The sequence below is a fragment of the Bidens hawaiensis genome, unplaced genomic scaffold, assembly GCF_021521415.1.
Source record: "Bidens hawaiensis isolate Kalapana, Puna unplaced genomic scaffold, B.hawaiensis_p1.1 tig00020908_1, whole genome shotgun sequence".
Classification (NCBI taxonomy): Eukaryota; Viridiplantae; Streptophyta; class Magnoliopsida; order Asterales; family Asteraceae; genus Bidens; species Bidens hawaiensis.
The window spans coordinates 249,621-260,809 of record NW_027493224.1 but is presented as its reverse complement, the minus strand read 5'-3'; the positions used below and the strand labels follow the sequence as shown (position 1 = coordinate 260,809).

Genomic DNA, 11,189 nt, shown 5'->3' with positions numbered 1-11,189 from the left:
TTTCATTTTTTTTGTTTTAAGTTCGAATTGAGAATCATAGTTATGCTTGCTATTGAAGGTCGTGTGAGTGTTTTTCTTAGTGATCACTTTTAATTGAAGCAAGCAATTGAAACATCTAATGAAGGTATACATTTATTAATTTAAACTCTATAATGCTTATATTTTGCATTGATATTTATTCATATTAAATGTTTTATGGAACTATGGTCACTGGTGTGATGGTTGTAGGTGGCGATTTTGATACAGGGTGGCAAATTTTGCGGGTTGTATCAGTACAAAGTTCTTATAGAAATTGAAAGGTAAAGATCTTGGATTACCGGTCAACATTCTTGTGTTTCAATAGTCTTCAATGTTACTAATCATGAAGGGAACAAAATCACAGATGAAGGAATCTTGGATTACATTCAAAAGGTAAAGATTCTGTATTTCTGTTTAATGTTTAGTATTAAACTTAGATACTTAGATTTTATCCCAAATATGAAAAACTATAACTATGCATCATGTAGTTGTACTGTACAAGTCTTCAAATGTTGGGTTCATTAGTTCATAGCTTCATAATCTTGATTTCAGGTTCTTGGCTCGGAAACCAGCTTTACTGGTTCAATTAAGTCGGTCGGGTCCAATCGACCCGTAATCGAGTTAATCGTAACCAACCCACCAGGGTTACTATCGGAAGTGTGCGCGGTCCTCACACATTTAAAATGTAACGTTCTAAATGCCGAGGTGTGGACCCACAACACGCGTGCCGTGTTTATAGTCCAAGTGACCGATGAGGAGTTGGGGTTAGCCATTACTACCCCGAACGGCTTTCGGTAATAAACTAAATGCTTTGCAATGTGCTTAAAGGCAGCAACAAGGCTCGGGAAGCCAAGACCGTGGTTTCGCTAGGTGCGGTCCACACCGAGCGACGGCTGCACCAGATGATGCTCGAGGACCGGGGGCTATGATTATGAAAAAAACTGTTCGGGTTTAGACGGATTCGAACCGTGAAGGCCTGATGTGAATGTGGTCAATTGGTTTGATAAAGATTGCTCGGTTGTCACTGTCAGATGTAAAGATAGACTTAAACTATTGTTCGACACCATTTGCACGTTAACCGATCTGGAATATGTCGTTTTTCACAGGAATGTTGATGCCGAGGGACCGAATGCGTACCAAGTTCGTTAACGATTTTTGGGTCTTTTCGGTCTTTTAATGTATTTTCGGTTAGTTAACGCCTAACAGTATAATATTCATATTTACAGGAATACTGCATTAGACATATAGATGGTTCACCTTTGAAATCAGAAGCCGAGAGGCAATGAGTGATCCAATGCGTTGAGGCAGCAATTGAAAGAAGAGTATCCGAGGTACGAAAATAAAAATAAAAAGTAAAAAATATTTTAACCGTTTAAATCCTGGATATGCCATTGACTATAATTGATGTTTTTGTGTAGTGTTTGAAGTTGGAATTATGCACAACGGATAGAGCTGGCCTTTTATCTGGCGTGACACGTATTTTTCGTGAAAATAGCCTACAGGTCACGAGGCCTGAGGTGGCAACACGGGGTGGCAAAGCTGTAAATACGTTTTATGTCCGTATGCCTTGGGTACCCGGTTGACTCAAAGATTATTGATTTTATTAGGAAAGAAATCGGGCAAACGGTTCTTAAAGTGAAGGTAAACCCTCAAGATTCGGATCCGAGTCCTCAGGAATCTCCTACAAGGTTTCATTTTGGTGGTTTGTTTTAAGTCTAAATCCTTTTGTAACTTTAGCCTCATTAGATCATAATCTTGAGGCACATGTTGTTTAGTCCTAGGTTTACTGTGATTGACAGTCTAGATACAACACATAGGGCGGTGTATATTTGTCAGTAGTTATTATTCGTGATCCAGCAAGGCGTTGCGTCATTGAATAATGTTGTAGTCGATGCATTAATTTGAAAACAATTTGTTTATGGCTGCAAATATAACTAATTGGACCAGGGGGCATTTATGGAAGACATATCTCAATTTTGAAATCACAAATATATAATGGCTAGCACAGATATTCAACCTAAATCAACTGGTAACTACAAGTAGACCAGCAAGTGAAGAAACCGGAGTAAAGTTTAGTTAGGTATGTATCGGCAAATAATCCATTATTTAGGCATTCTTATATTGACGTTATGTGTGTATGATTAGGCATTTTGAAATTTGTATCTTTTATATATGAGTCAAAATTGCAACAGAACAATTAAAATTCATATCATAGTCTGCAGGGGTGCTCCACATCCTACATGCTTGATTTGAAATTTCAAAGTTTTTCTTTTAACTATTGTTTTTACTCTTGAAGACCCCTATGAAATTTTGATCCCGATCCCTGTGAAATTTTGAGACGACCCCATGAAAGTTTGATACTAACCCAAATAAAAAATAAAGTGAAAATTTTTACCAATATAATATAAATGTAATATCAATAATTATTCCAATTAAATTTAAACACCTCTAATAAGTATGAGTCATACTTATTAGAGGTGTTCACAGTCCGGTTCTAGCTGAAACCGGGAAAAAAAACCATTAGCAACAGTTTTTGGTTATCAAAAACCAAAACCGAACAATTGAAATATAAGAACCGAATCATTACTAATGACTTGGTTTCACGGTTTGAACCTATATATAAGTTGAATAAATTATAAGTGAAATAAAACCTATTCTAAAATATATAATGCAAGCTAAAAAAATATTTAGATGTACAGTACCCAAAAGAAGTACTAAATATGCATTTAATACTCTTCATGGTTATATAAAAAATTTACAATTTTAATGAAAGATTACAATTTTTATGCTCACTTAAATTGATATTGTGTTGTTTTGGGATTTGGGCCATTTTAACCGGAAAGGCAATTTAGTTTAGCCCAGCCATTATATTAAGGGGTCTTTATTTGCATGTTAAAGTATCATGGAGGGTGAAATGGTGTATAACTGCATTCACAGTGTGGCTATGAACTCGGTTAAGGATCCTCATGCTGATGATAACCATTAACATATTGGTCATAGCAATACGGTCCATCGTGATGCATTACATGGCCAAAAGGTTTGTCTTCGTGCAGCCAGGAGGATATAGTTGCATTAAATGAATGGTTTCAGTTTATTGTGATTTCATAAAATAATTAAACAAAAATAGCACATTCAGCCTTATTTTTGGTAGTTTGAATATATTTATACTTTGAAGCACTTCGGTCTTATATATAAGTTAGTAGCCTTCTACACGCAATGCTTGGTCTTTTTGCTGCATTTTTAATCTTTTTGTGATTAAGGTTTATAAGCAAAAGAAGATGAGTTGTGTTTTTATTTCTATGTGTTGAACTCAGAGTCGTGTAAGTCAAAATGTGAGATTGGCATCTTCTTTATTTTTCTTATTTTCAATGCAATGTAACGTTAGGTGGATCGAATGTTATATATTGCAAATTGCACTTTAAAAACACTATTGTTAGCAAATTTAATTAATATAACAAATTATATAAAAAAAACTAAATAACCCGCGTAACATGCGGGCTAAAAGCTAGTATAGAGATATAAGATAAAAGTTTTATATGATTGTATGCTTGTGTGATAACATAGATCTAGACTTAAACAAACTAAAAAATTCGTCAACGAGCCATTTTGATCCTGAACTAGTAAAAGAAATATTATAAACTAGAAAGTTGTGTGAAATATTATTAAGTTGTAAAAACAACTTAAAAGACATATTTAATAAAGGTGTACTATATAATTATAGGATATGAGTCTTTTTGGACAACCACTAAACAACCGACAAGTTGTGAGTTTCTCTTAAAAATCCTCTCGTTTTAAATATTTTAAAATGTTTCATAAATGTTTTGGGGGAAAGGCATATTTAAATATATTTTAATTTACCAACCATGTTAAAGTGGTATGAGTCAATTTGACTAAATGACTGTTAACCAAGTTATTAAGGGCATAGAAATATTTGTAGATCTATCAGGGTGACTCCCACCCACTTCCAGTCACGTTGGGTTAAAAGTGGGAATATTTTGAGTTTGGTATGTTTCGAGTTATCATTTTGATAGTCATACACGTGTTGTACTCTTTGCTCGTTTACAACTGATACGTTTTGTTTAAGAAATAAAATATTGTATTTTTATAAAACTTAAATATCATCTTCATTAAACGACGAGGATTTGAGGTGTAATTGTTGAAAATTATCATAGCATGGTTTCTTTATATAAATATGTTTTTAAAACGAGAAATCACCAACATTCGTGTTGACAAACGTTTTTAATATGTCTCTCAGGTAAGTGATGGCTTCCCGTTGGGCACGGGAAAAGTGGAAGTGATGTGTTTGAATAGAAATAAATAAACACTTGAACTTGTATTAATAAATTTTGTGTCTTATGATACGTGTAAACTCTAATCTTTGAATGAAAGTTCAACTTTTTGTTTGAAAATAATTGTTTTATTATGATTGGCTAAACAGCGTCTGTCACCACCCGAAACACTTAGTCAAAGTCTTTCGCTATTTATGTTAAGGTTTTCGGGGTGTGACATGTCCGGGGGCCACGCTCCTGGAAGAGAGGTCTGGGGTGGCAGCCCCTAGCAGGGTCCAAGGTGCAGTGCCCCTGGCTGGGGTCCAATCACATGGAAGCATTTCAATCGCATCGCATGGGAGCAAACCAATTGCATCGCATGGATGCAAACCAATCGCATCGTATGGGAGCAAAGAAGTCGCATCACACGGGATCAAACTAGTCGCATCGCATGTATCCAAACCAGACGCATCACATGGGAGCAAACCAGTCGCATTGCATGGGATCAAACCAGTCGCATCGCATGGACGCAAACCAGGCGCATCGCATGGGAGCAAACCAGTCGCATTGCATGGACGCAAACCAGGCGCATCGCATGGGAGCAAACCAGTCGCATCGCATGGCAAATGAATCGCATCGCATTTCCTATACCAATCGCATCGCATGCACGTGCGATGCGATTCTTCTTCGTTCGATCAGAATCATCGTTTTCTTTAGTTTTACCATTTTCATCCATTTTCCTCCATGACCCTTCCTTATGACCCGATTTAACCCTTTTAATGGGTTTTGGGTCGTAACAACTTTGTCTTCTCGCTTTTTATATAGCCCGAACGTCACTCGTTCGTCCCATATGGCACCCGTTTAGTCGCGACTCACCAAGTTTATGTTTTTCTAGCATTTTATAGCCCGATCTACTATTATACCAAGTTTTCTTAGTTCTCTTGGATCTTAGAAGAATATGAGAGGAAGAAGATGGAGGATGAGAAGTGTTTGGGTGATAAGGGAGGGTTTGGGGTTTAAATACTCCAAACCATGGGCCTTAGGCCCGTAACCACTCGCAAGTCCATATATAAATCCTAGGCCTACCACTCAATCCCTTTATTACTTAATAAAATTAAATAACGACACACACAAAATTTTATTTTATTTATTATTCACAAAAATACGGATGTTACAAAACTTGAAGCTTTTCAAAAGCTTCTTTAACATTTTTAAGTCTTTTAAATCAGTGTCATAATGTGACTTAATTGGTTTGATTTCAAAATATTTTATCACACATTAATCACATGGTAACTCACACTTTTCACAAACATAAGTTTGAGAAATTACCTAATTAGCCATAAACGCTTGCTCAGTAGGAACAATCACTTCAATTTTAGCTTCAGGTTCCTCATGTCCATCATTCACTCCTTCTTCAGCTTTTTGAACTTCTTCAACCAATGCATCTTGTGCTTGAGATTCCAAAGCATGATTATCTTCATCCTCCTCCCCGAAGTTTATCTTCCCATGGGATACTTCCTCCCTGTTAAACCAACCTGCAAAATTTTCCAAAATGTCAAGTTGAAAGATATTTTAAAAGAAGTTAGGAGGAATAGGATGAATTTTGTCATAAGTTTGAGGGACAAAATTGTGACATTTGAGACAAAACCAGGTACACCTTAGTACGTATTTCCCGATTAAGCAATTAAAATCTTATTACGTAACGAACGAACGATTAAGCGAACGGGTCTGGTTATGACCCAAATATCCTGAGGGGGGCATCTATAAGTGATATACGTTTAATATAAGCAAACATATTAGTATTATGGCCTTAGTACGATAGCAAACCAGTTAAACGAAAACATGTTTGTTTAACTACCTGCTATGGATTTAAACGCGAAAGAGAGTTACAAAACAAGCATTGTATCATCCATACAAAACACTTAGTGGGAAAGTTTTAAGCGAACCTCGAAAATATTTTCAATTTTTACAAACAAATAGTATGTTTTTATAAATTTATACAAAAATGGCCGAAAAAAACGATTTCTTTCACACTGTTTGTCGTACCCGGTATATTTTTCACGTCAAAAACCAAACCCGAAATAAATTTGGACTCTGCATTTCACGTACGGACACACACATTGAGAGAATTGGGACAAAATTAGGTCCAAATGGGCCTTAGCCCATCCCGGCCGCGATAGGGGACCCCCCCCCCCCAAGGTTTCCTTTAATTATTTATAATATACAAGATATTTGTTAACATCAAAATTATCAATATTCTAGAAATTTACTCTGTTCTTCAGCAAACCCTTAAGAACTTAAGGTAAATTTCATTATTTTCATCAATTTTAACTTGTTTTAATTAAATTTAATATCATATAAACATAGTTTAATTGCTAAAAATCATTCATAACCATGCAAAAATACTAAAAATGGTCCAAAAACGTGTTTTGATCATACGCATTGTTATCAACCAGAATCATACTCTTTTTCGGCCAAAAACACGGATTAGAGAGTTTAAACGACGTTTTTACGGTTCAAAATTTTGGTTTAATACCCTAGTCGAAACCCTAAGTCCCAAGGCTGACATATGATGAAACTTGCTTGGTTTGTGATATAGGACCGGTACTTAGCTTACATAGAAGCACGAGAACCCGGAAATTGGATTAGCAGAGCAAAAACGGCGAAAACCGCAAAGGTAATATCGAATTGCTTGATTACGAGCTGTTAAGGTTAAGGTTATGATGTGCATGTTGTTAGGTTATAAAATTTTGCAGGGACATCAGGGACAATATGATTGAGTCCTTTTCCAAATATGGTAATTTTTTGACCATCCGAGAATATTTAGCGAATTTATTACAGATTTGGGGAGTTTATTTTGGAAAAATACTTAAAATGCTTAAAAAATTATTAAATTTTTACTCAAATTTGATATAATATGATCACATATGAAATTTGGGGTCATTTGGAAAACCCTAGGTATGTTTTGTGGATTAGCGTTTATTCGAGATTTCATAGTCGTTTTTTGGCTCGAAAAGGGTATTCAACAAGATTGTTAGTTTTTCTAGAAATTTTATAGGGTGTTTTGGAGAGTCTTTTGATCACTCAGGAATTTTTTCGGATTTTTCAGAAATTGTTTGGTATAAACAGACAACTTTCAGGCTAAAATATAAAATGATTTTTTATAAATTAATAAATCATTAAATAATGCCAAAAATATTTTTATAAAAGTACACATATTTTAATTGATAAGTGGCTAAATTTTCATAATTTAATGATACACTGATAATTAATTGTGCTAATTTGAAGATTTAACAAGTTCAATTCTGATAAAAACCGACAAGTTCGTGATTACGAACCTGTTGGAATATCAGAACATCAAGAGTGATCAAAAATCATATTTTTGGACTAATTAAGTAAAAACGAACTTTTTGTGAGAAATCCAGACAATTTGGATAGATTGTGCGCGTTTTTCTCCAAATCAAACTGAATAAACAGAAAAGATCCCCGTAGTGAATCCAGACCCCTAATTTGTGATCTTTCTTTATAACTTAATCATTTTATCAACCAACACATTTACCCAATTTTACATCCCTATAATTATTCTCTAAACGCGTAAAAGAAAAACTTGGCCCAACTAGTGAAACGGGGAAACTGAGCCAAGTTCAGTTTTAAGTATTAGACACTGAACAACATCACAATCTAAGCCTATTGACACTTTCTGGGCATATCAGCTATGCCCAGATTAGATATACAGCCCAGTTTAGTATTGAGATTATAATAGTATTAATATATTGATATTATTATAATATTGATTATAGGGACTAGTGATACGAGTCAAACGAACTACAAGCTGACGTTTTACTGAATCCCGATTAAACCCTGAGTTTCATGATCCCACTTTCTGAACTGTTTTACAAACATCATGGGTGAAAAGCATGTTTGCTTATATCTATATACATATCTAAAACGTATGTTGATGTAAGTTATCTAAGTGTTAACACATGAAAGTCCCCACTAACACAGTGATTAACTTCGAGCCGGTGGCTTGTGAATAGAACTATTGGTTTGACAAACTCAGACGGGGCCAGCAAGGTTTGCTGAGACCTTATCCCATTTGCACATGTCCATAATCATACAAACTAGCTACGTAGTGTTAGACATGGCTACTTGGGGAATATTGTGGGCGGAAGGGGAGCCACAGTGGTTGATTGCGCGTGGGAAATGGAGGCGCGCAGGACGTACAAACAGTCCAGGCTTCACTATAGCTTAGTATAATTACATCACATATACACATCATACATACTTACATGAATATATACAAACTATGACTTTTGATTACGCATACTTGTTTTTCTTGAAGCATGTGAAACTCACCAACTCGTGTAGTTGACCCATTTTAAACATGCTTCTCAGGTATGGTACCGAAGTTGGAAAATCCTTGAAGTTGTGCTATCTGTTACTGAATGTGTTCGATGCGGTGTGAATAGACTGAAGGGTATTAGTACGAATAGAATAGTTTAACGGACATATTTTATTGTAACACCTAGTTTGTAAAAAAAGATAGATCAATGTAATATATTGTAAATTAGTCTGTAATGTTTCTTTATAAACAATGTGATTGATACTGGAGGTGTTTGTTACATTCTCATTTTACACTTCCGCATTGTGCTAGTCGGGGTGTGACAAAAATCTTCAGTTGAATCATCAGCATCCTCGTCTACACAATCTTCAATTAATCCAAAGGATTTTATGAAGTTTGGATTCTCAACTTCAGCATCCTCAATCTTCTCATCTGCATTTATCTTCTCAACAACTCAGCGGTAATTTTGTCTAGAAATTCCGTCCCCTCAATATTTTCTTCAACTGTTAAGTTTGCAACATTCTCATCCACTTCAGCAACCAACACCTTAGCATCCATAGCTTCTTTAACTACCACCTTCTCAGCAGCTACCTCAACCTTATCATCCTTCACCAACTAAGCAACATTCGCTTGAAACAAGAGATTATTCCAACTGAAACCTTCATCTGCTTGTGATGCATGATAAGCCTTAGATTGTGAAGATGAAGCCTCAGCTGATTTTTTGCCATTGTTGTAGGATTCAGCTTGATTCTGAGAACTCCTATGGTAGATTGTCTGCTTGTTGTAATCCCTACCGAATGGATTTGCAACAGTATCCCCAACTTCCTAGTTTTACACTCCTGCTTGAAGTGTCCCTTTTCTTTGCATTTAAAGCATCTGACTTTTGATTTGTCAAACCCAAGTTTAGAAGGAGACCCATAAAGACAGTTTCTCCCGGTTATCTCTTTAAATCTCTGAGCCCTTCTAATAACTCTAGCCATACACCAGCATATGTCAAGCATCTCCATTTCCTCTGGGTCAATTTGATCATAATCCTCCTTGGTCATGTTGAAGTTTCAAATTCTACCTGCGATCAAGCATTCATAAAACTCCGACTCCGAACCCAAGAAACCCATATGCTCTTTGACATTATCAGTAGTCAAACCATTAGCAGTTTTTATACTAACGCCTATATTGCATTGTAGCATATTAGGGTTTTGACTTTGGGAGGTTGAATGAGAAGAATGTTGATCAGATGGTACAGTTCCAGTATAACTACTACTGTATTGAGGATTCTGAGGTATATTTCCAACAAAAGCAGTTCCAGCACTTTTAGTACAGTAAGAAGTTTGGATTTTAGGACTTGAAGCAACCATAGATTGTGAACTTTTGTAATAAAGCCCAATATCCTGTGAGACAGATGAACTCTTCATTTTCTGTTTCTTCCTTAGTTCCAATTCCTGAGCTTCCATCTTTTCAATGAATCTTGCAAGGTTCAAATGAGCATAAGCTACCACGTTTAACTATTGGATCATGAAGAAAGTTCCCCACTCCTCTGGTAAAGCATCAGCAAGCTTGTCAATATATTCATACTCTGGCTTTTCGATTCCCAGCCGCTTCATTTCATTCACTAGATGGAAATAACGTGCAATGAGTTGTGAGAATGATTCCCCTTTTACCATAGAAAATATATCAAAATTTTTCTTCAGAATAGCCATTTTACTCTTCCTCGTGTCAGAATTCCCATTATCTTTGTTCGAAAGTTTGCCATATAGAATAGCACGATCCATTGTGTTGTAGTAACTAGAAAATTTCAGCTGTAATCGCCCGTTGGAAAACGTTCAACATTTTCTTCTCCCTCAGAAAACCAACTTTATCCCTCTCATCGATCTGTGAAAGTCGTTAGTTGGTTCCATTCTCGTTCTTTGGGATTATATACTCCTCTTCCACTGCTATCCATGCATCGTATTTTACCGCCTAAACATATGTCTCAAACTTGTCTGCCAACGACGGGTAATCTTCCATCCTTAACAGCTTCGAAGTTTTGTTCGAGGTTCCAATCTCATTTTCAAGGTTGAGATTTTGAAGAAAGTTCGATGGTTGAAACACAAACGTGTTCAAACTATACATTTTGAAAAACTGTTCAACAGATAAGTTTTAATCAACGCATAAGTCTTGGTCAAACAGAGAACTCTTGGTCAGCGTATAAGTCCCCTAGTCAACGTGTAAATCTCATGTCAACATGTAAGTCCAAAGTAACATGTAAGTTACACGCCGTGTAACTTATGTGCGGTCAAATCAACTTATGCATGAAGAACTTATGCGCCGCGAATGTCAAAGGTGAACATTTTTTGCAATTTTGGAGATGAAATCAATGATGAATATGTCTGAAACTTTGAAGGGTTTATCTTGGCTACTGATAGGACATTGTGTGAAATTTTGAAAGAAATTTGATGGTTAAATCGTCAGATATGAAAAGTCTTGTAAAAATGACGAATCTTGCGGTTTCCAAGTAGATAATAAGCCCAATGCTCTGATACCACTTGAAAGATGACGAACACTGATGTCGAGTAGTGACGTAG

General features: G+C 35.9%; 1 pseudogene; it reads left to right on the top strand.

Annotated features, from left to right (window-relative positions):
* Nucleotides 1-203: 203 nt before the first annotated feature.
* Nucleotides 204-1,771, top strand: LOC143562086 (ACT domain-containing protein ACR4-like; annotated as a pseudogene).
* Nucleotides 1,772-11,189: the final 9,418 nt, after the last annotated feature.